This window comes from Felis catus, chromosome A2 (genome assembly GCF_018350175.1).
Source record: "Felis catus isolate Fca126 chromosome A2, F.catus_Fca126_mat1.0, whole genome shotgun sequence".
In the NCBI taxonomy this organism is placed as follows: Eukaryota; Metazoa; Chordata; class Mammalia; order Carnivora; family Felidae; genus Felis; species Felis catus.
Genome location: NC_058369.1, coordinates 158,294,378 through 158,317,690, shown reverse-complemented (window position 1 = coordinate 158,317,690; position 23,313 = coordinate 158,294,378). Strand labels below are relative to the sequence as shown.

At 38.2% G+C, this 23,313-nt stretch overlaps 1 protein-coding gene across 9 annotated transcripts in view; it reads left to right on the top strand.

Moving 5' to 3' along the window:
• Positions 1-23,313, top strand: part of TPK1 (thiamin pyrophosphokinase 1) — a 351,344-nt gene that overhangs the window by 2,062 nt on the left and 325,969 nt on the right. The window lies entirely within an intron of this gene.

The following is a 23,313-nucleotide window of genomic DNA, read 5'->3' as shown; positions in this document are numbered from 1 at the left end:
AGAGAGACAGAGCATGAACGGGGGAGGGGCAGAGAGAGAGGGAGACACAGAATCGGAAACAGGTTCCAGGCTCTGAGCCATCAGCCCAGAGCCCCACACGGGGCCCGAACCCACGGACCACGAGATCATGACCTGGCTGAAGTCGGACGCTTAACAGACTGCGCCACCCAGGCGCCCCTACATTTATTTATTTTTGAGGGACAGAGACAGCAGGAGCTGGGAGGGAGTAGGGAGAGAAGGAAACAGAATCGGAAACAGGCTCCAGCCTCAGGGCTGTCTGCATAGAGCCTAACGTGAGCCTGACCCCGGGCTGGAACTCCCAGACCATGAGATCAAGACCTGAACCTAAGTCCGAGGCTTAACCCGACTGAGCCACCCAGGTGCCCCCACCATACATAATTTAAAGTTTACTATAAACACATGAATAAATGGGCTTTGTTAGGGTACTGAGTTTGATTTGAACTTGTCCAGTTCCACAACCTGGAAGTATTGATGGTAGAACAAAGAATACGAGTGGGGGACTTTGACTTCTTAACTCTGCATTCCTTCACTAGGCTGAGTTTTTCACATAGACCCTCATAACTTACTTGCAAGAGAAGGAAAGCAGTAGCAGAGCTAGAATCTGAACCCAGATCGGTTTGACCCTTGTTAAAAGGTCGAGCGTTGAATTATTTGTGTAAACAGCTTTTCAAAAGTTTGAGGAAAGCATTGACAGAAAAAAAAAAGGTGTGGGCAAATATTTTGCAAAATCAAGTTCTTAGTACTCAGTAGTAGCCAAACCAACAGCATTTCCACCAGTCGACACTTGATCCATGTGGCTTGTTGATCAGCTGTGTTGTGAAAACATAAGTGCTTTACTGTGATCAAGGAAATTTTCAACTTTTTATATATTTGGGCCCAGCTCCTGGGCTCCTTGGGAAGCTACACTTTAACATTTCCTGAGGTCAGACTGTGCAGAACCTCAAAGCATGGGCTCTATTTGTGACCCGAGCACAGATTGTACATCTGTTAGGTAAAACCAGAAAGGAGCGTTCTGAACACAAAAGGTAAGAAAAAAGGAAGACCCTTCCCTGGTCCCATAAAATTAAAGTCCTGCATTTTCTAGAAATTTAAGGTCTGCAACTTTCTGAAACATCCTTTGTCTGGTGGTTTGTAACCTTTTATGTGAAAAATACTGATAACCCGACACCAAATGTTCCTTTGCTGGAGCACTCTCTTCTTTGTGACAGTCGTGTATCTAGGGCAACTGTTTTGAGTTGGCCTTGAATAAAACTCAGTTTTTAGAAATTCGAAAAGATTTGTTTGTTTTGTGGCAACAACTGACTGAAGGTTTCTCGTGTTTTCTAGGTTGAAAGGACTAGATCGTAGAGATAGTATAGTAAAGTTTGAGTCAAGGAATCTGAATCTCTTGGTTTAAACCCTAGTTATGCCAGTACTTACAGTGTTTAATAACAAAAATTCAACCGAGTGAATTTTCAAGATGTAATTGGCTTTATTAACCAATTCCTGAAATTCTCGGCAGCATCCCAGCTCCAGAGGGCTATGGAAAGGGAAAGGATTTTAAAGGGGGACAAGGAAATCAACAAAAAAGGGTTATTTCGGATGAGGTCACCTTCCTTTGGGAGATGGAGAACTGCCCATGTAAACAGATCACCTCATGGGTGCCCACTGGATAATTCCTGACTGACCGAAGACTACATTCCTGGGTGAGGTCGAAATTGCAGTTGGGTTGGCCTAGCCTAAGGGACTCTCATTTGAGCCTGTGGTTTTCTTTTTAGCCCCAGTTATCAGACCTTGTATTTCAGGTTTTTCACAGATGAAATACAAATACTTCACAGGGTTATTGGGAGTATAAATTAGTTGTAATGCCTATAAAGCACTTAGCATCCATACTGATAAGCAGTTGCTATCGAGCAAGTCTAAGGGGAGGACAAGATGGCAGTTGGATCTTAGGGTCAGTGCTGAGATGGGAAAAATTTGGAGCAATAAATTGTAGGAAAAACAAGCAGTTCTGCTCGCTCTGTTTTTATGAAAGGTATAGTGGAGAAGGTCTGGACTCCTCAGGTCAGACACCTGTAAGCTCCTTGCTAGAGAAGAGTGTGGACAGTGACTAATATCTTTATGAAGCACAGACCTGCCCTCACAGAATCCAGTGTTCCCTTGGGAGATTCTCTGATCTAGTGGTTCTAGTTTCTTCCTCCACTGAGGGTGAAAGGATGTAGGGATTTCTGCCTTATCTCAGGCAAGTTTACGGTTGACTCTGAATACCTAAGAGATCTTCAAAAACAGAACAGTGAGTGTATTATGAGGAACCAGTGCATTGCCTGGCCTTTTATAGCGATTCAGTAACTATTTAAGTTTAACTTTACATGAGAGGTATTCTCTTCATCGAACAGACATTTAGTACTTCCCTAGTAGAGAAGTCGTTTTTCAGTTGGTAACTTCTGTGGGTCTGATTTGTAGACCTGAGTGATCTGTGATGCTTACTTAGTACCAGTGGGCAGTCCCACAGCTGAGCTGGGCCTCGCAACTCATTGCCAAGTGGACCGACATGCTGATCTCTCCGGGATCCTAGCTCAGAGAAAGAGATTTTAATTAAAAAAAATTTTTTTTTGGTAACTAAAGTAAGTGCTTCTTAAAGAAAAACCTCTGATATAAATTAGGAAAGTTTCCTGAAATCCCTCTTCTAGAAATAACCACTACTAACGGTTGGCATATGTTCTAAATATTCATTTTGCTACATACACATCAGCATATTATTACTCTTGTTTTAGGGAAAATGGATTCATGGTATAAATTATATATTACTGTTAAGGGGCAGTGAGTGAAAATATATAGGTAGTTTTCCCTACATACGTAGCATGTCTTCCTTGTTCAACTTTTTTTTTTCCCAAACAGAAGTTTCTAAAGTGAAAAAGTCCATCCTACATGCCAGAGGTTATCATTCTAAAATTTCATGTTTTTATAGATTATGTGTCTATGTGTATATATATAAGATAGGACCTGTTTTACCTTTTTCCTGCAACTTTTTTTCACTTACTTTCACTTGTTAGGATCTGTGTATGTAGATGTCCTAAGTTTTTTTTTTTTTTATTTCCAGTGTAGTTAACATGTAATTAGTTTCAGGTGTGAAACTAATGATTAAAAAAGAAAAACGATGGTTAGATGCCAAGATGTAGGTGGCAGTGCCTTAAGTGTGTGTGCATGCTGACCTTGTTTCATACAACACCCCAAGTTTTGCTTTTTAATAGGCAGTACAGTCTCCAATGAAGTAGTCTTTCTTAATAGACATTTAGGTTTTTTCTAGTGTTCTAATCTGCAATGCATATCTTTGATCATAGTGTTTTTGCATATATATGAATACATCTGTAGGATAAATTTCTAGAAGTGGAATTGTTAGATGAAAGAGTATGTTTGCATTTGTTATCAAGAGGCACCGACCACTAGCTAGTGTATGTTCTTTGGTAGTAGGTGCTGCGGGGGTACAAAAGGGAAAGGGGTGACCCCTTCTATCCATGAATTTATGGTCTGGTTGGAGAGTTGAGAACAAAACAAGATGGATTCTAGTTAGATGTTGAATTATGTATTACAGGAACCTACATAGGGAAGGTTGGGGCTCGGGGGAAGGAGATGAGGGCAGTTTGGAGTAGGCAGGAAACCTAGGGGTGGAAAGACCTCGGCTGCATCTCTGCAAAAGCACTGGCTTTAATTGAGAGAAGGCTCAGGTAAGCAGAAGAGCAGCTCAGGTGATGTGCCTTCAGTGAAAGCTCCGTGCCTCCGTGCTAGTGTGAGTGAGGACCTGGTGGTGAGAGAAGGGAAAGAGGTCTGATGAGATTGGAGAGTGCAGGTGGAGACTGGGGTTGAGCAAGGAGGGCAAAACCAGATTGGTGAGGAGAGAGAAATTCAATGCAAGGTAGAAGATAAGAAAGTGTCTGTATCCTCCCCACTTGGAACATTCTGTACAATGCTGTCATCCGTGTCACGGTTCGCTGATCCTATATGGGTTAAAGTTCTTCTCTCGGACTTGAAGACCCTCCAAGTTCTGAATCCTAGTTACTTTCCCAGAATACATTTTTATTTCCCCCCTCTGTGCCCAGGCCAAGTAAACTACCCACTGTTTACTTTTGTGAACATTTGTTCCAGCTTTGATATTCTTGCCTTAGCTCATGCTAAATTTACCCCCTAGAATGTTCTTTTCCAGTCCTTGGAATTAGTCTTAAATTTTATCCATTTGGTGGGTGTGTAGAGGTATCCCTGTGATTTCAATTTAGATTTCCTTTATGTCAGAATGCTAATCTTTCACATGTTTACTGGCCTTTTGCAGATATTTTGTGAAATATTTATGATTCTTGCATTTTTCTAGTGGGGGGGGGCTTTTTAAATTTTATTTACATTTTTATTTTTAAGCATACACCCAACATAGGGCTCGGACTCATGACCCTGAGATCAAGAGTCTTCATTTTTATGAGCCACCCAGGCACCCCATCCTTCCTTTTTAAAAAAAATCAATTTGTAGGGGGTGCCTGGGTGACTCCGTTGGTTCAGTGACTGACGTTGGCTCAGGTCTTGATCTCACTCTTTGCCGGTTCGAACCCTGCATCAGGTTCTCTGCTCTGCTGTCAGCGCTAAGCCTGCCTCAGATCCTCTATACCCCTCCCTGTCTGACCCTCTGCAGCTTGCATGGGTGCACAGTCTCAAAAATAAACATTTCAAGAAAATTTAAAAATCAGTTTGTGGGAGTTTTTGTTTTTCTAAAAATTGAGGTATAATTTACATAACATGGTATTAGTCTTAGGGGTACAGCTTAATAATTTGATGTATGTGTTCAGTATTGCAAAATGATTACCAAATAGGTAATATATTGTGGATCCAGTTCTTTAAATCTTGAGTTTTCTCATCAATGAAATAGGGAGAATGAGACTTTCCAAGGACGGTGATTGTGAAGATTGAGAATACCTGTAAAGCATTTTAACGCTGTTGTATAGGAAGAATACAAACATTTTTATTTTTTTATTGCCTTCTTAACTTTTTATCTAAAGGTTTTAGATTCATGATGAATAATATTTAACTGGCATGAGCATGCAATTGCTGTTTTAAACTCTCTAAATACAGGGATGGCTTTTCAAAATACTTTTATAAATAGGGACTTTTCCTTGCTTTGTTCTTCAGTGTCTGTGATCATTTGATTTTTTTTTTATTGTGAAGGTTTATATTCAGAGCTCCATATGTTTGAAAGTAAAGTTGATTTATTTTAAACACCTCACAGCGAAAATAATAAGAGTCAAACCATCTTCGAGATAGTTATTTCACATGTGCTTATTTCACAAACGTGAGACACAGCCAATGGAGAGGTTTTTCATTTTTGGCTTAATAAAAATACTGGTGTTATTTTTAAATTTTTATTTTTACAACATAGTACATATGCATCATAAAAATTTAGAAGATACAGATAAACAAAAATGAAGTAAAAACGCCATATTCGAGCTTCTCAGAGATTATAACTGTTCCTACCATGTATGTATAAGTGGTGTATGTGTATTTATATCCCTCTAGATATTTGTTGTGTATAATTATACAGTTAGGTATTTTAAACCTAAATGAGAACATACTGTAAGTTGTTTTGTTCAATTCATAACTCCATTTTCCCCATATAAAATTTCATAGTACCCATCCATATTTAAATTTTCCCATTGTTGCAAAATACCTTTTCTAGTTGTTCATTCCAAACTTGGACCAACTGTGCATTCTTCAGTCTTTATTTTAAAATTCTTAATGCTTATTTATTTATTTTGAGAGAGAGAAGCAGAGAGAGGGAGAGAGAGAATCCCAAGCAGACTCTGTGCTGATAGCACAGACACCCTGACCCACGGCTCAATCTCACGAACCGACCTGAGCTGAAACCAAAGGTTGGATGCTCAACTGACTGAGCAGGTGACCCTCTTTAAATCTAGTTCGGTTGTTTCTCACTTTTTAAATCCCCCTTAATGTTGACTATTGACATTCTAAATAAATCACTTTTATGTCACTCTTAAATGGATCTGATGGAATCAAAAATAAAGCAATTAGATATGAAACATTATTCACTTAAAAATAAACTCTGGTTTTAAAGCCCCATTTTATTTTCTCCACTTAACCTGATCATCATAAATAAATTTTATGCTAGAAAGCCTTCTATCTACTGCTTGGTAATTTGCAAAAAGATTATATACATTTAAATTAAAAAAAAAAAAAGATTCCTGTGACCATAATGCTCTCAGGAGTTATTTCTTCTAAACTGAATTACCATGGTTGAGATTTATGCTGAATTTAATTACCATTTTAAGTATTGTCAGTACACACTTGATCAAGTCACTGTAATTGTATTAACAATTTTTATTATAACTAACATTTACATACTACTGTTCTAGTCATAGTTTTAGTGCTTTAACAAGGTGAAGCTTCCAAAGTTTTGGAACTAGAAGACTAAGGTTTGAGTTTTAGTCCTTTACAAGTTACATGACATCGGGCATGTCACTTAATTTCTTAGAGCCTTAGTTTCTTTATATAAAAGAATATATCCGAACATGAAGTTCTTGGGCAAATTAAAGATAAAGTATAAAAAGCAAGTTTTAAGAAGTAGAACACTACACAAATGTAAAATACGTTCCAGTAGATGAACTTTATTATACTGATAATTACATTTTGGAATTTCTACATTCATTTTTCTAATTCTTAAAGGAGAGACCTACTTATTTTAGTAAATGTGTTCAGACCTGTTAGGCAAGTCTAGCAGAACTATTCTCTTCATTTCTTGAATTCTGTGTTTTTCTTCCATGCTTCTTGAACACTATTATTTACAGATGCATGAAATTATTAATAGTAGACATAGTTTTTGATGCCTCATGGTTAAATGGTAATGAATCCAGGAATATCCTGTTCTGAATAGTATTCATGCCATCTCTTATATTTCTGGAATTTGATTTCCATTGAAAATGGCTGATCAAGCCACAAAAGGTATAATAAAATCTAAAGATGAGTATTAGCATTCTCCAGTTGGACCTGTTCATAATGATAAATGTATCCTGGCCACCTACATCAGTAGCTGTAATTTGCAAGAAACCTTGGTGATGACATTCAGATGTAACAAACATAGCTCTAGACTATGAACTCCCTTCTCTAATCTACTCAGCATATCATAATAATAACCTAGTGTTGTTTTTCAGTCCTTTGCATTTACATTTTGTTTTAAAATTAAAGATTAAAAATGCTTCCATATGTAGTAGTAACACACTTTTTGGTCACCTCTCCCAACTAGTTAAGTACTCTTTTTTTGGGAATTTTTGGTTTGGTCTCATCTCTAGGTCTGACTGTACAGTATATAGTGGTCACTGGCTGCATATGGCTTTTGAGCTCCTGAAATACAGCTAGTGTGAGTGAGGAACTGAATTTTAAGTGTAAAAGCCAAAACTCCACTTGGTTATTGGAAAACTTTATGTGTTTGGAACAATGTGTTAGTGTACTAAGGCTGCATAACAAAGTACCGTAGACTGGGTGGCTTAAATGATAGAAATTTATTTTGTCATAATTCTCAGGCTAGAAGCCCAAGATCAAGGGGGTGCCTGGGGGCTCAGTCGGTTGAACGTCTGACTTTGGCTCAGGTCATGATCTCGCAGTTCATGGGTTCGAGCCCCGCATTGGGGTCTGTGCTGACAGCTCAGAGCCTGGAGCCTGCTTCGGATCCTGTGTGTCCCTTTCTTTCTGCCCCTCCCCTGTTCATGCTTTGTCTCTCTCTCTCTCTCTCTCTCTTTCAAAAATAAAAATAAAAAAACATTTAGAAGTCCAAGATCAGTGTTGGCAGCTGTGACTTCTTATGAAGCTTCTCTCCTTGGTTTGCAAATGACTGCCTTTTCACTTGTCATGAATTGCCTCTTGGTCTGTGTGTTACTTGCGTTCCAATCTCCTATTTTTTTTTTTTTTTTAACATTTATTTATTTTTGAGAGAGAGAGACAGAGCACGGGCAGGGGAGGGGCAGAGAGAGAGAGGAAGACAGAATCTGAGCCAGCTCCAGGCTCTGATCTGTCAGCACAGAGCCCAACGCGGGGCTCGAACCCACGAACCGTGAGATCATGCATGACCTGAACTGAAGTTGGACGGTCAACTGACTAAGCCACCCAAGCGCCCCCCAATCTCCTGTTCTTATAAAGACACCAGTCCTATTGGATTAGGTCTGCCCATAGGACTTCATTTTTCTTTAATCAGCCTTTTAAAGGCCCTGTCTCCAAATACAGTGACTTTCTGTGGTACGGGTGTAGGACTTCAACAGCAATTCCGGGAGGACATAATGCAGCCCCAAACAAATTAGGTATGCCAATTCACTTATTCAGCTGAGAGGTTTTTTGTTGTTGTTGTCTTGGTCCTTATTTCAGAATTGCCACAATTACTAAATAAGGGAGGGTTAGCAGAATATAGCTGGTACATGAATCAAAAAGTCAATTTTGATCTTACTTTGTTGCTGTTTTATGCTTCTATTTAAAGTTTTCTCTGTTCATTTAATGTTTTTTGAGTATTTGTTATGGGCCATACTTCAGTAGATGCTGTAGAAGAATAAAGAATTTGCAAACCTTACTGTAAAGAGTTCAGCCTGCAGCAGGCCATGCAATACAATAAAAATGTAATTTCACATGTAACTTAAACATTTCCAGTAGCCTTACTGAAAAGCTAGAACAAGTGAACTTAACTTTAATTATATGTTTAACGTAGTATCTAAAATGTTATTGCAACATGTAATCAGAATAAGCAATTAGTAATGCAGTAGTTGACATTTTTTGTACTAAATCTTCCAACACCAGTGTGTAGTTGATACTTGGAGCACATCCGAATTCAGATGCTAAATTTTCTTGATTAACACTTGATCTGTATTTAACGATAATATATGATCTATATACAGTGATAAGTTGTCATACATTTTATTCATATTGGCAAGGGCCAGCTGATAGACTAATAGTTCTGGAATGACCTTTCAACACCGGGAATAGAATATTCCTTTTCTTAGGAGAAGCCTTTGGAAATGGGTATTGGAGATAGAACTGGGACTAAAACCTTGGTTTTCTGACTGTATTTTTCCTGAAATCAGGGTGGCTTTTTTGTTATGTAAATCAAAGCACTAGGCCTACTTTGAAACTTGGAAAACTTGGCAAGGTTTTTTTTTTTTTTTTTTTTTTTTTTTGGTGGATGGCAAAGAAATCTCTAGCAAAGCTGCTGCTTAAGGATTGTGATATTTTTGTCATCTGGGGCTAGCTAGGACATCTAAGAGACAAAGTGGTGGATTTTCGAGTTTCAGGGCTTAATCCTCTTCATTCTTCTGCTATATTAGAAATCCATCCCGGGTAGTTGGACATTGAATAGGAAATTTACTTCTTTTGACTAGTCACACTTCCCTTGGTGTATAACTCCTAATTGTTGGGATTTTTCCTTTTTAGTCTCTTTTATTTATTTCTAACTTGCTAATAAGATTTACTGCTCTAACTTCACTTTTTATGTTTGAGGTGGCTTAATTTTTTCCTGTACTTTCATTGATTTTCATATTTGTTTCTGTCGTTCTTTTAATTAGTGTCATTATATTTGATGACAAACATGTTTGGCTTGTCCTCATTGCTAATGACCAAATTGTTTCTTTTGCCTTAAGTAATATCTCATTAACTTTATAAGCCAGCTTTTCCACATCATCTAGAGAATCAATTTCCTGTGTTTTACTGGTGTTAAGCCTCTGTGGCATCATCTTTCCCTATTAGCATTTTAATAGCTATATGCTTTTAGAAACTAAAGCTTCTGAAGTGAGTTTAAAAATAATCTTAATTCTTAAAAAAAAATCTTGTCAATTGATACTTGGTAGCATTATCAGAAATAATGGCATTCTTCTAGGTGAAACCATTGAAAATACCGAGTGAAGTTGCGAGGGCATTTTTAATATTCACGATGCTAAAACGTTATGGATTGATCACCCCCCAAAAGCCCAGGAAACAAAAAACTGGTGGGTTTTGATACATCAACACCAGATGTCTTTTGAGGTTTTCTAGGAAAATGAGGTGTGTTTGTGCATTAGCGTCCCATCAAATGAATTTTATTATCTTTTTTCTTGGTTAAATCCATCAGAAAGAGTTATTCTTTGTAGGTAGCAAACAGATGCTTAAACAAATGGATTTCATTCTGAGAGTATTCCTATATCTTTATCACACCATCGTCTTTGAAGGTATTCACTTATCACAGTGGGATAATTTCCTTTGTTATGACTTGCAGAGAATTTAAGCTTTTGATTTACTTTTAGGTCCTGTGTAGGGTTGTGGCTTCCCACCCAACTGCTACTTTCGTTGAGACAACTTTATTTTTTATATTCAAAGTAGGAAAACTGCTGTTGGAATTCCTAATCTAGTAAAGATGTTGTGAGTAGTGAATCCTGTGTGCAGAGGGCAGGAGGGCAACCTCAGAAATCCCAGTGTTTTCAGGGCAGAGTATCGTCTTTCTTCATGTTCCTCTAACATAGCATTTGGGCTTTTTTTGCTTGAACACATTCAGGCAACTCTATTTGGGAAGACACATACCATTGTTGGGCAACTGATTCTTAAAAATGTGTATTTAAAATAAGCTGAAATAGACCTTTCATTCTTTTTTTCTAACGACAATCGTATGGGAGACTTTTTTTTTTTTTTGATTTCTAGTTAGTTGCCTTCAAATGTTGAAAAACCTTAACTAGATTCTTGTTTTCTCTTCTTCCAGGCTAAATACTGTAGTCATTTGTGCAACAGTTACTTGAGTGCCTGTCGTGTACCGGAAGCTCTTCTAGGCACTGGATGACATTCGAGCAATTTCCTTTAGTTTCATACTTTCCAGATCCACTAGCCTAGTATGGGTATCAGTAATCTACTCCCAGAAAATCAGATGATCTTGTCAAGAATGCTTACTGGGAACGTATTTTCCTTTATTTTATTTTACTTTGTTTCTTTTTTTTTTTTTTTTAAACTTCTTTAGTGGTAGATATACAACAAAATCGAGAGGAAAGTGTCTAGATTTCCCACATGCCCTCTGCACACGCATAGCCTCCTCCATTATCAACATCCACCAACCAGAGTGGTACATTTGTTAAAATTGATGACCCTACATTGACACTACATAACCATCCAAAGTTCATAGTTTACTGGTGTTCTACATTCTATGGATTTGGACAGATGTATAATAAAACATATCCATCCTTAAAGTGTTGTACAGAGTATTTTCACTGCCCTAAAAATCGTCTGTGGTCGGCCTAGTTTTCTAAATCCCTTCACCCCCAGTAACCACTTAGTTTTTTATTTTCTTCATAGTTTTGCCTTTTCCAGAATATCATACTATTATACAGTATGTAGCGTTTTCAGATGGGCTTCTTTAACTTATTATGCATTTAAGGATTCTCTGTTTTGTCACGGCTTGATATCGCATTCCTTGTTTTAGCACTGAATAACAATTCCATTGTCTGGATGTAGGATGGTTTGTTTATACATTTACCTACTGAAGAACTTCTTGGTTGCTTCCAAGGTTTGGCATTTGTGAATAAAGCTATTGTAAACATCCGTGTGCAGCCTTCTGTGTGGACCTAAGAGGTAGTATCCAGGAGCACGATTGCCAGATCTATGTGGTAAGAGTATGTGTAGTTTTGTAAGACACCACCCACCTGTCTTCTAAAGTGGCTGTACTGTTTGGCATCCCCCCCAGCAATGTGAGACTTCCTGTTCCTCCACATCCTCATCAGCATTTGGTGGTGTCCATGTTTGAGATTTTGGCCATCCTGGTAGGTTCGTGATAGGTTTGTAATAGTATCTGTGATCATGTTGTTTTAATTTGCATTTTCCTGATGACTTACGACGTGGAGCATCTTTTCATATACTCATTTGCTGTCTGCCTTATCTCCCTAGGTGAGGTGTTAAGGTCTCTGGCTTATTTTATAATTGGGTGGTTTGTTTTCTTGAGTTTTAACTATTTCTTGTATATTTGAAGAACAATCCTTCATCAGATGTGTCCTTTGCAAATTTTTTCTCCCAGTCTGTGACTTCTTTTCTCATTTTCTTGACATTGTCTTTTTCCAGAGCAAAAGTTTTTAATGTTAATGAAGACCAGTTTACCAATTATTTCTTCCATGGATTGTACCTTTGGTGTTGTATTTAAGAAGGCATCACCATACCCAAGGGCTTCCAAGTTTACTCCTATGTTATCTTGTAAGAATTTTACAATTTTGCAGTTTATGCCCATTTTGAGTTGATTTTGGTGAAGGTGTGAGATCTGTGTCTGAATTACTTTTTTTGCCTGTGGATGTCCAGTCCTAGCACTGTTTGCTGAAGGGACCATCTTTGCTCCATTTTATTGCTTTTGCTCCTGATCAGTTGGCTGTATTTATGAGAGTCTATTTCTGGGCTCTCGTACTATTCCACTGATGTATTTGTCTAATCTTTTGCCAGTATCACACTGGGGAAGCTCCAAGTTTCTCACCATTAAGTATGATGTCTGCTGTAAGTACTTTGTAGGTAGTCTATCAAGTTGAGAAAGTTCCCCTCTATTTCTGGTTTTATGATGAATGGGTGTTGGATTTTTTTCATGTTTTTTTTCTGCCCATAATCATATGATCCTGTTAATTTTCTTTAGTCACTGATGTGATGGACTGCATTTTGATTTTCGGATGTTGACTGAACCTGAAATCTAACTTTGTTGTCAGGCATAATTCTCTTTTTACTGTTCTTGGATTCATTCTGCTAATTTTTTTTTCCCCCTTGAGGAGGGAGAGTGTGCCCACAGGAGCAGGAGTTGGGAGTTGGGGAGGGGCAGAGGAAGAGGGAGAGAGAATCTTAAGTAGGCTCCATGCCCAGCGCAGGGCCCGGTCTGGGGCTTGATCTCACAACTGAGATCATGACCTGAGCTGAAATCAAGAGTCAGATGCTCAATTGACTGAGCTACCCAGGCTATGTTCATGAAAGATACAGGTCTGTAATTTTTTTATAATGATTTTGTCTGGCTTTGGCATTAGGGTAATGCTGGCCTCCTAAAATAAGTTAGGAAACATTCCCTCAGCTTTTATCCTCTGAAAGATATTGTGTGGAATTAGCATAATTCCTTCTTATATATTTGGTGGAATTCACCAGAAAATTGTTCTTTCTATTTTGGAAGGTTATAAATTATTGACTCATTTCTTTAATAGATATAGGCCTATTCAGATAGATAATCCATTTGTTGTGTGAGTTTTGGCAGATTGTGTCTTTCAAGGAATTGATTTATTTTATCTAGATTATCCCATTTTGGGGCATAATGTTATCCATAGTATTCCTTTTTATATCCTTTTAATTTCCATTGGATCTATGGTGATGACCCCTCTTTTTTTATTTTTGTGTTTCCCATTATTTTCAAATGGTAGTATCTACAGAGTATTGAGAATCCTGAACCAGGAAGTTTTTGAAAAATCATCAGGGAGATAGCAGGTGCTTTAGGATTCCGAAAAACAACAAAAACAGGAAAATGGAGCTCTGCATACCTTTCTTTGCTTTTATAAACTGCCCTTCTAAGAACTGCTACCCAAATCGAAGTCTCCCGACCAGCAGCACGATTGGTTTTACCTGGGAGCTGGTAAGAAGTGCAGAGTCTTGGGTCCACATTAGGCTGACAGAATAAGAATTTGTGTTGTAACAAGACCCCTGTATGAGTCTTCTTAAAGTTTGAGAAGTGTGGCCTAAGAAACATCGGATTCCTTTTTAAAATAATTTTTAAAAAGTCTGTATCACAATTAAGGATTTTTATCATTATCCAACACTTCCTTTAAGCTAATTGCATAGAGCGGTTTTCTTTAGAGCTCTATTCTTTGGAGATGCATAGTGTGATAACGCATCCAGGAGACACACGCGCACACACACGGCAGAGCGAGAGAGAGGCACTCCTGACTGTGACCCTGCAGTGCCTTTCTCTGCACCGGCAGTATGGGAAGTGCGTGTCCTCTTTGCTGGCAGTCTGGGTGCTTTTCCAAATACCTGCATATGATCTTGATACTCTGTCAATAGAATTGAGATGGTAACTTGAGGCTTTTGTCATAATAATTTTAATGTTTAATACTTATTTTTTTTTATCTTTATGGAGGAAACATACTCATGTATGTATTTTTAGGCTACATAATATTTTATTCATTGAGCCAGCATCTGTGTGCCTACTGACTGGCATTATGCTAAATTCAAGCAATTGAATTCTATGGCACAAGCCTTCATGGAAGTTACAGCCTAATAGGGCAAGTGGATAAGCAAATCAGATTAGAGTGCAGTGTGGTAAGAGACCTCCTAGGGGGAATGGTGGGTATTAACTGGATCACATAGAAAGGATTTGGGGACTTAGTGAAGGCTTCTGGAAAACATATTTTAAGGTGGGAAATCTACAGAAGTTATTTTACGTTTTTAAGTTTTTGTAATTAATGCTGTGAGGTAGGTGTATATCTTAGTGCACATCTGATTGTATGTTGAATGAAAATTTCTGGGAGTGGAGGTACAGAATCAAAGATATGTGGCTCGGGGTGCCTGAGTGGCTCAGTCGGTTGAACGTTCTACTTCGGCTCAGGTCATGATCTCACAGCTTGTGGGTTTGGGTCCCGCGTCGGGCTCTGTGCTGACAGCTCGGAGCCTGGAACCTGCTTCAGATTCTGTCTTCCTCTCTCTCTGCCCATCCCTCACTAGTACTCTGTCTCTCTCTTTCTCAAAATAAATACAAACATACAAAAATTTTTTTTTCAAAGATAAGAGCCTCTGTAGTTTCTAGTACGTGTTACCAGGTGGCTTTCCAGAAATGTTATACCAAGTTACATAGTAGCAGTGTATTAAAGTGTCTTCTTCAGTGTACCTTTGCTGGTAATGCCTGCTCTGCAGTTCTTGATGAAAATACTCGTTGATTGTAGCTGCCCCTGTATCCCTCCTCCCGCCTGGTGGGATTTTTTGCTCTACTCCTGTTAGAACCAACTGTAACCTAAGATGGAAATACTGTCCATGACTTGTAAATGAGCAAAAGAGATGACTGGGTGTTTTTTCAGCGAAGTGCTGTGTAGTGGATCCTCTAGTGATGGTACTTGGGATGTAAGCCTTTTACTCACTTTCTTTCCTTTGAGCTATTGGGCAACTCTGTAGGGGTAGAAGTTAAATAGTTGTGCAAATGACTCTTACATAATAGTGCAAAATGTTTTTGTATAGGAGGGATGCAGATGATTGTTGTTCTAAAGAAAAATAACTCCGATATTTTATTGCTGTATAGCAGAGGGTTATAGATTTTGTGTTTATGGTATTTTTAGTGTCTGCTTTTTTTTTTTTTTGTGGTGCCACCATGCCAAAAGTAAAACATAAGCTCCTTTTATTAAGTTAGTTCCAAACAGCTTAGTAGTGGTTTGTGCACTGTTAGTTCACTGAGGCATTTTGAGTGCCTTGGTGCTCAGTTTTCAAAGCCTTTTCCTAATAGATTCACAATCTTTTTGCTTTTATTAGCACATTCATTTTAGTAATCCTGTTTGCCTTTATTCGAATTTTTACTGATCCCCTCATTAATTAACGAAATGAATAATAGCTTTTGCATCCGTTCATTTTATATTTTCATGAAAGTCATGGTTTTAAACTTTTGAAAATTACACTTTAGCACCAGGTAAATTCTTACTTTGTTGTTAATTTAAAAGGTAAACTAAGTAGATAGTTTAAACATTTTTTTGAACTCCGCTTCATTGTCTTTAAGTGATTTGTCAAAGGATGTGAGTCACAAGTGAAAATGCCTCTGCAAAAACATAGCCTAGAGCCTTGCAGGAGAATGGGTAAAGTGGACAGGGAAACACAGCTTGATAATACATGATGCAGTTGTGCAGTAGTGGTTTTTTTTTTTGGTGGGGGGGGGATACTTAGAAGCAGAGACGTGGCTGAGCACACAGGATTCCGCAGGCGCTCATCCAAGAAGTATCTTGGGCTGGGCACAGCTGGTTTGTGATTGCCTTGGACCTGGGTCCAGAGGAAGAATTTCACCCTGTAACGTTGCACATTTGCTGGAACCTCTAGGTTATTCTAACACAAGGGAACTTCGAGTCATTTGTGGTGGGAGCCTCTGTTCCTTGGCAGCTAGTTCCTTTGTTGTTAACTGGCCTGTTGAATTAGCTTCTTTTAGAGATAGAGAACTATGATGGGAATGAACCTCCAGGGCCGTGTGGACTTGTATTCGTATTTCCTCACATGTTTTCTAAAAAAGTGAAATGGGTGTAGTAGTCAGTAACTTTACAATGACATAATTTTACATATTTTATTCAAGTATACAGTATTTCAGGTGTACAATGTAATGATTAAACATTTCTATACATTTCTAAGTGCTCATAAAGGGAGGTGTCCTCTTAATCCCCTCTATTTCCCCCATCCCCCTACTGAGCTCCTCTCTGATAACCACCAGTTTGTTCTCTGCTTTTTTGTTGGTCTTTGTTTCTTTGCTTGTTTGTTTTGCTGCTGAAGTTCTACATGAGTGAGATCATAGGGGATTTGTCTTTCTCTGTCTGACTTATTTCACTTAGCATTATATCCTCTAAATGTAACCATGTTGCTGCAATTGTTTTTTATGGCCAACTAATATTCCCGGGTGTGTGTGTGTGTGTGTCCATCCGTGCTCACGCACACATGCATGTCTCAGATCTTTATCCATTCATCTCTCAGTGAACACCTGCATTGCTTCTATAGCTTGGCTATTGGAAACAATGTTTCTGTAAACATAAACATGCCTGTACCTTTTTGAATTAGTGTTTTCATTTTCTCTGGGTAACGATCCACTAGCAGAATTACTAGATGTCATGATAATTGTATTTTTAATATTTTGAGGTAGAACCTCCATATAGTTTTATAGTGATTGCACCCATTTGCATTCCCACCAACAGTGCACAAAGGTTCCTTTTTCTCCACGTCTCAACACTTGTTATACCTTGTTTTTGATTTTTGCCATTGTTATACATGTAAAGTAATACTCATTGTGGTTTTTTTGATTTACTTTTTCTTGCTGATTATGATGTTGAGTATCTTTTCATGTGTTTTGGCCATCTACATGTCCTTTTTGGAAAAATGTCTGTTCAGGACTGTGCCCATTTTTTAATGGGATTATTTGTGTTTTTTTGGTGTTGATTTATAAAGGTTCTTTATATATTTTGAATATTAACCCCTCACCAGATACATCATTTGCAAATATCTATTCAGTAGTTTGCCTTTTTGTTTTGTTGGTTTCCTTTGTGCAAAAGCTTTTTATTATGGTGTAGTCCTAATGGTTTAATTTTGGTTTTGTTACCCTTGCCAGAGGAGACATATCTAGAAAAGTGTTTCTATGGCTGATGTCAAATGATGCCTGTGTTTTCTTCTACGAATTTTATGGTTTCAGATCTTACATTTAGGTCTATAATCCATTTAGTTTATTTTTGTGTATGGCCTAAGAAAGTGGTCCAGTTTCATTCTTTTGCACATAGCTGTCCCGTTTTCCCAGCACCATTTATTGAAGAGACTTTTTCACCTTGCATATTCTTTCTTCCTTTGTCACAGATTAATTGGCCGTATAATTGTGAGTTTATTTCTGAGCACTCTTTTCTTGATCTATGTGTCTATTTTTGTGCCAGTACTATACTGTTTTGACTAGCTTTGTAGTATATCTTGAAATCTAGGATTGTGATCTTCCAGCTTTGTTCTTCTTTTTCCAGATCGCTTTGACTACTCAGCATCTTTTGTGTTTCCATATAAATTTTAGGATTATTTGTTCCAGTTCTGTGAACATTGCTGTCGGTATTTTGATACAGATTGCATTAACTCTAGATTGCTTTGGTAGTATGGACACATTCTTCCAGTCTATGAGCATGGATCTTACTGAAAGGGATTTGGTTTGTGTTGTCTTCAGTTTCTTTCATCTGTGTTTTATAGTTTTCAGAGTACAGGTCTTTTACCTCTTTGGTTAAATTTATTCTTAGGTATTCTTTTTGGTGCAATTGTAAACGGGACTTTTTTTTCTTAATTCCTCTTTTTGCTACTTGATTATTAGTGTATGGAAATGTAATGGATTGTATTGATTTTATAGTATCCTGTGACCTTATTGAAATCATTTATCAGTTCTAGTGGTTTGTTGGTGGAGTCTTTAGAGTTTTCTTTATATAGTGTCATGTCATCTGCAAATAGTGGAAGTTTTACTTGCTCCTCATAAATTTGGATGCCTTTTATTTCTTTTTCCTGTCTGATTGTTGTGGCTAGGACTTAGAGTACTTTGTTGAAAAAAAAAATGGGGAGAGTGGATATCCTTGTTTTATTCCTGATTTTGGGAGAAAATCTGTTTTTCCCCATCGAGTATGATGTTAATTGTGGGTTTTTTATACATGGCCTTTATTATGTTGTTGTATGTTCCCTTTAAACCCACTTTGTTGAGGATTTTTATCATGAGTGGGTTATTGTACTTTGTCAAATACTTATTCTGCATCTGTTGAGATGATCGTATGGTTTTTATCTTTTCTCTTGTTGTGGTATACCACATTGATTGATTTTGCAAATAATGCACACTCTTGGACCCCAGGAATAAATCTCACTTGATTGTGGTGAATGATTTTTTAATGTATTGTTGGATTCAATTTGCTTATTATTTTGTTGAGGGTTTTTGTGTCTACGTTCATCAGGGATATTGGCCTTGTGTGTTTTTTGTTTGTTTTTGTTTTGTGATGCCTTTACCTATTTTTGGTAATCAGGATGGTGCTGGCCTCATAGAATGAATTTGGAAATTTTCCTTCCTGTTCTATTTTTTGGGATAGTTAGGGGATTGGTATTAGCTCTTCCTTAAATGTTTGGTAGAATTCACTTGTGAAGACATCTGGTCCTGGACTTTTGTTTGTGGGGAGTTTTTTGATTACTGATACAATTTCATTGCTGGTAATTGGTTTGTTCAAATTATGTATTTCTTACGATCTAGTTTTGTAAGTCTATATGCTTCTAGCAATTTATCCATTTCTTTCTTCTGTGCTGCCCAATTTGTTGACATTTTTATAGTATTTTCCTATAATTTTTGTATTTCTGTGGTGTTGGTTATTTTTCCTTTACTTCTCATTTTGAGTTCTCTCTCTTTCTCTCTCTCTCTCTCTCTCTCTCTCTCTCTCTCTCTTTCTTTATGAGTCTGGCTAAAGCTTTATCAATTTTGTTGATCTTTTCATAGAACCAGTTTCTGGTTTCATTGATTTGTTCTATTGTTTTTTAAGTCTCTATTTGATTTATGCTCAAATACTATTTTTTCCTCCTTTCTACTGGCATTGGGCTTTTCTTCTTTTTCTAGCTCCTTTTGGTATAAGGTTAGATTATTTTTCTTGCTTTCTGAGGTAGACCTGTGTTGCTATATTCTTCCCTCTTAGAACAGCGTTTGTTGCATCTCAAAGATTTTGGACCACTGTGTTTTCATTTTCATTTGTCTCCATGTATGTTTTGTTTTCCTCTTTGATTTCTCAGTTGACCTAGTCATGTAGCATGTTATATAGCCTCCATGTATTTGTGTTCCTTCCAGAATTTTTCTTGTGGTTGATTTCTAGTTTCATAGTGTTGTGGTCAGAAAAAGATACATGGAATGACTCTGATCTTGAATTTGTTGAGACTTGTTTTATGGCCTAGATGATCTATTCTGGAGAATATTCCGTGTGCACTTGAAAAGAATATATTTCCACTGAATGAAATGTTAGGAGTTTATGTTAAGTCTGTCTAGTCCAATGTGTCATTCAAAGCCACTATTTTTTTTTGTTGTTGTTGATTTTCTGTTTGGATGATCTATCCATTGATATAAATGAGGTGTTAAAGTCCCCTATTATTTTACTACTGCCCAGTTCTCCCTTTATGTCTGTTAATAGTTGCTTTATGTATTTAGGTGCTTCCATGTTGGGTGCATAAATATTTACAGTTGTTAAATCTTGTTGAATTTTTCCCTTTATCATTCTATAGTGTCAGTCTTTGTCTCTTATTACAGTCTTTGTTTTAAAGTCTGTTTTGTCCAGTATCAGTATTGACACCTAGCTTTCTTTTTGCTTCCATTTACATGGTAAATGTTTTTCCTTCCCATCACTTTTAATCTGCGTGTATGTTTAGGTCTGAAGTGAGTCTTTTGTAAGCAGCTGGTGGATGGGTCTTGCTTTTTTATCCATTCATTCACCCTTTGTCTTTTGATTGGAGCATAATTTAGTCTATTTACATTCATAGTAACTACTGATAGGTATGTACTTATTGCCATTTTGTTATTTGTTTTCCAGTTGTTTTTGAAGTTCTCTTGGTTTCTTCCCTTATGGTTTGATGGTTTTGTTTGGATTCCTTTCTCTTTATTTTTTCCTATCTACTGGAGCTTTTTCATTTGTGGTTACCATTAGGCTCATATATAATATCTTATGCATATAGCAGTCTATGTTAAGTTGATGTTCACTTATGTTTGAATTCATTCTAAAAGCACTAAATATTTACCCCTCCCACCACATTTTGTGTATATGATGTCACACTTCGCATCCTCTTATTTTGTGAATTCCTTGACTAGTTTTTATAGATATAATTGATTTTAATGCTTTATTTTGGAGACAGAGAGACTGAGCATGAGCGGGGGAGGGGTAGCTTAGTTGCTTTTCATTCCTCTGTCCTTGAGCTTGCTTATCTATTCTTTATATATTCTCTCCAGGGTATTTTTAATTTCAGTAATTGAGCTCTTCATGTCTGATTGGTTCTTTTTATATTTTCTATGTGTTGAGAGTCTCACTGAGATCCTTCATTCTTTTCTCATGATCATTACTTTGAATTCTTCATCACTCATATTGATTATGTCCATTTCATTTAGCTCTTTTGCTGTGGCATTGTCCTGTTCTTTTATTTGGGACATACTCCTGTCTTCTCATTTTGTCTCTGTTTCTGTGTATTAGGAATGTCAGCTACCTCTCCTGATCTTAAAGTAGTCATCTTCTGAAGAATAGGTCCTGTGGTGCCCTGTAGCTCAATGTCCCTGTTTATCAGAACCTGGTGCTCAGGGCTGTCTCCTTTGTGGGTTGCATGTACCCTACCATTACTGTTGTGGCTGAGCTTCATTTGCCTTCAGTCCACTTGGCTGCAATGACCCACTTTGTCTGTTGTGGGCCAGATTTGGTCCCTGTGCTGTTAAGAGACCAGTCTGGGGCCATAGTGGGCTTGTAGTTGGTTGGTGTCATCAGTCAGGCCAGATGCCTTCCTTTAGTCTATTTACTGGGGCTGCAGTTGCACTGAACTACAGGGAGTTCTCCCTAGGTTGTCCCCTGAGAGGCTTTTGTTGGTGAGCAGGCTGGTGGTCCGCCCAGAGGCCTGCTGGGGGCTGGAGACGCACTGATGGGCAGGGTGCACTCTCTTCACTGCCGGTTGTAAGACTCGGCTGCCAGGACTTACGAATTTCTGGTGTGTGTGGTTCTCTTCTCTCCCCAGGATAAGAGTCATTTTGAAATGATGCTGGTTCTTGCTGGGGCTGCTTGCTGGATGAGACAGGGCAGGAGCCACTGGGGAGGGACTTCTGCAAAGCGGGGTGTGTTGGATGGGACAGATTTGCTGGCGAACATGGGGGCCGATGCGCTGTGTTAGTTAGCAAGGTAGGTGGAGAGTGCTGTTTCCCACAGGTTTCTGACTACCTAGGCTGGGGGCAGGGGCGTGAGGGAAATCGTGCCCACCAGTTCTTTTGTTCTTGGAGCAGTCTCCTAAAGGTCCCTGCCCCTCCAGCACACTTTCTGGGATTAGTAATGAGTCCCCTACATTTATACTCAGGTGAGTTTCAAACTGCTACTAATACTGCTGTATCTTGGTGGGGTTGTTTGTTACACTGTTTCTTTAAGGGTGGGAATGTAGTTTTCTGTTGCCCTCCGGCTCTCCTATAGCTGAGCCCAATCATTTTTGAAGTACCTGGTGTTAAGTCCTGCTGGTTATAAAAACTCATGGAAGTTAAGCCCTGCTGGTTTTCAAAGCCGAGTGGTCTGGGGATTTGTCCCTCAATGCAAGTCTGTCCCCTGTGTCTTGAGTGCCTGGTGTGGGGTCTGCTCCTCTGCCTTCTCTGTGCCTGTGGTGTCCCTCCCATTCGTACTGAGTCTGCCAGAAGTTTGGTTCCCGACTGTTTCTCCGTCCTTACCTTGTTTGCCATGTTTCCTCTCTCCGGTTAGCTGGAAAGTCTGTTCTGCTAGTCTTGGAGTCCTTTTCAGGGTTGGATGCACTGATGGGGCTGTCGTAGGACAAGGTAACCTTAGGATTCTCTTAACTCTGCCATCTTCCCAGAAGCCCACGAATTTTACACATTTTAAGTTATGTATGCTTGATCCCTGTGTGTTAGGTATTACCTGTTGACTGTGGAGAATGACTTTCTGTTTCCTGCACTAGAGTGTTGCAGTTAATTCTGAAAATGTCTTTTTCCCCCAAATTTTAAGGTTTTTAAAATTATAACTGAAATTTGGAAGTAGGATGGGATGCATTTGGGATTGGGATATCCAAGGAATGGAAAGCAAAAGAAGCTGATTTATCTGTGATAGAATGGAAGGGCTAGGATCACTGACTTAGGAACATTAGGAACAGAACCTGACCGGGGGGAAAGTGAGGTGATGATGAGGGATCTAGTGCCTGAGGCTTTTAGGTAAAATTTGTAACCAGACTACTTTGGGGGTGAGAAGCCTAATGGAAATCGTGTTTACTTTTTATTCAAAACTATAGAATAGTTTACCTTTTTAATTTCTGTTTTCTCTTTCTTGATCCACATTACTATTATCATAGGAACAATTAATTGTTGAAAGTTTTCTTTGCCTATTAATGACTCAACTGAATTAGTGTTACCTGCTTCAGTGACTATTAGGATTTGGCTTCAGTAATTCCTCTGGATGAAAAAGTCTCATGTGAAGGGAGCCCATGTGCATGCCAGCTCATACTAATGTCATTCATAGAAACCAGTAATTCGGCTGAAATGTGCATTGGGCTGTGATATTAGATAACTAAGAAAGGATTATGCATATTGAAGTATTGTATACTCGAAATCGATCATAAATTCACCCTTTCTATTACTGTTAGGAGATGAGTTATTGTTTCCGCTCGTCAGGTAAGAACAATACTTGAGGTACAATCTGACATTATACTTTTGCCCTTCAACTGCTTTTTGAGGTGTAAATGGCCTATGTTTAGGCAATTTCCTTGTTAGGAAATTGAATCAGTTTTATGGAATCTACACTAGAACTGCTGATGCAGCTATTAACAGACACAGAAGAACTGCTCAGTTGAGATGAGAGCTTTCAAGATGGTTGAGTTCAG